Source organism: Portunus trituberculatus, chromosome 2, assembly GCF_017591435.1.
Source record: "Portunus trituberculatus isolate SZX2019 chromosome 2, ASM1759143v1, whole genome shotgun sequence".
Classification (NCBI taxonomy): Eukaryota; Metazoa; Arthropoda; class Malacostraca; order Decapoda; family Portunidae; genus Portunus; species Portunus trituberculatus.
In genome coordinates this window covers 1,780,494-1,782,993 of record NC_059256.1, presented here as the reverse complement: position 1 = coordinate 1,782,993, position 2,500 = coordinate 1,780,494, and positions in this window count along the sequence as shown.

The following is a 2,500-nucleotide window of genomic DNA, read 5'->3' as shown; positions in this document are numbered from 1 at the left end:
ATAACACTTCAAACATATCAAAAACATGATTCAACTAACAATATTCCACAAAGGTTAGTCTACCTATTCGGATTTTCAAATTCAAAATTTGTAACGGTTGTAAACTAGAAAACACAAATGTTTATACGACAAGGAATCTCCGTTTTCTTTATTTGGCTGGAAAGCGAAAATTTTAGTTATTGAGAAAATGTAATATAACGTAGTTTGGGTGTGCTTTCCATCTCGACATTTTGACGTGTTTGTGAGCCGTTAATTTGACACAAACACCTTTCGTTGGACCGCGTCATGTAAACAAACCACCCGCTAAGGATATTATATTTTGATTATTAGTTAAAGTATTTATCGCGTCTAAAAGTGTAGTGTATTCCAGTCTGGGAGCCTTTTTTCTTGTGGCCATTTTGAAAATGAATTACGTACGTAAATATTGGGCCACAGGGGCGCCTCAGCCCTGCCTTCCCCCGAGGTCAGTCCAGCAATGTTTGCCTGCACTCCCCCTGTCTTTCCAGACCCAGACAGTGAAGCAAAGCCAGAATCAACCACCACACTACATAAATACCCATTACTGTGCTAAATAAGGCCATGCTTGTGTATACCCACGGTCACACCGACCGCCGCCCACCATGACCCAGACCCACACCCCGCCCCACCAACCCCCGCCCTGCCCTGCCCCGCGTCAACCCATCAACATTTCCTTCAATTCTCAGTGTTTCCTGCTGCTGCCCGCCTGGAATGCATAAAGTGCAGTGATAGGAGGGAGAAATGGGGAATGGACGTGTGTGTAGTAGTAGTAGTAGTAGTAGTAGTAGTAGCAGCAAGGGCAGCAACAGCAGTGTTATTACCATTATTATGAGTGTTAACGTGTGTGTGTGTGTGTGTGTAATTCAGTGTTTGATCTGGTGCAGTGTGTGACGAGACAGCCAGACGTCACCCTACGGAGCGAGGTCAGAGCTCATTATTTCCGATCTTGGGCTAGGCCTGAGACCAGGCACACACCACACACCGGGACAACAACCTCACAACTCCTCCATTTACATCCCCTACCTTCTCACTGCTACCTCAACACTCAACACTCAACACTCAACACTGAACAGTGAACACTGAACACTGAACAGTGAACAGTGAACACTGAACAGTGAACATGGGCTACACGTGAAAGGAGACACCCAAATATCTCCACCCGGCCGGGGAATCGAACCCCGGTCATCTAGCTTGTGAAGCCAGCGCTCTAACCACTGAGCTACCGGGCGTGTGTGTGTGTGTGTGTGTGTATGAGGGCAGGCTGCTCAACGTAACATTACTCTCTCTCTCTCTCTCTCTCTCTCTCTCTCTCTCTCTCTGAAACGCTGTACTCTCTCACCAAGACTTTTCCAAGGCCACACAGATGACTACCAGGGTTCCCAATAGTGTTTCTCCAGTTAATAATGCAGAATTGTTGTTAATCTGTCACTAACACCTTAAAAACACTGTGTTCTCTCACCACGACTGTTCTCCAAGGCCACAGAGACGACTGGCCGCGTTCCCAAGAGTGTTTCTGCTGTTAATAATGCAGAGATGTTGTTAATCTGTCACTAGAACCTTAAAAACACCCTTAAAAACCCTCACAACTTCAGGTATACTCTAGTGACGAAGGTTAGACACACAACCCGTCACTTCGGTGGAGCTTGGCGGTGTTATGACTAGACACGTAACTCTCTCTCTCTCTCTCTCTCTCTCTCTCTCTTATTGCATTTGGGGATGTTCTGGGGTGTTTTGGAGTGTTTAGGGGTACGTTAGGTGTGTTTTAAGATGTTTCAGGATGTTTATAGTGTGTTTTGGGTGTTTTGGGCTGTTGTTGATGTTTGTAAGAGTGTTATTGGTGTGTTTAGGGGTGTTTTGGGGTGTTTTGAGATGTTTTGGTGTGTTTTGTATGTTTAGGGTGTTTTGGGATGTTTTGGTGTGTTTAGGGATGTTTTGGTGTGTTTTGGTGTGTTTAGGGTGTTTTGGTGTGTTTTGGTGTGTTTTGAGATGTTTTGGTGTGTTTTGGTGTGTTTAGGGGTGTTTTGGGGTGTTTTTGGTGTGTTTAGGGATGTTTTGGTGTGTTTGGTGTGTTTAGGGTGTTTTGGGGTGTTTTGGTGTGTTTAGGGATGTTTTGGTGTGTTTGGTGTGTTTAGGGTGTTTTGGGATGTTTTGGTGTGGTTTGGGGATGTTTTGGTATGTTTTTTGGGTGTTTACGGGTGCGTTAGGTGTGTTTGGAGATGTTTTAGGGTGTTTATAATGTGTTTTGGTTGTTGTTGATGTTTTTAAGAGTGTTATTGGTGTAGTTTGCGGTGTTTTTGTCGTGTTTAGGGATGTTTTTTTGTTGTTTTGGCGTGTTTTAAGAGATGAGATGTTTTGGGGTGTTTCTAGTGTAGTTTGGGGTATTTTGGGGTGTTATTGATGTTTTTAAGGATGTTATTGGTGTGTTTCAGAGTGTTTTTGTTGAGTTATGGGGTGTTTTTATTGTTTTGAAGTGTTTTAAGTA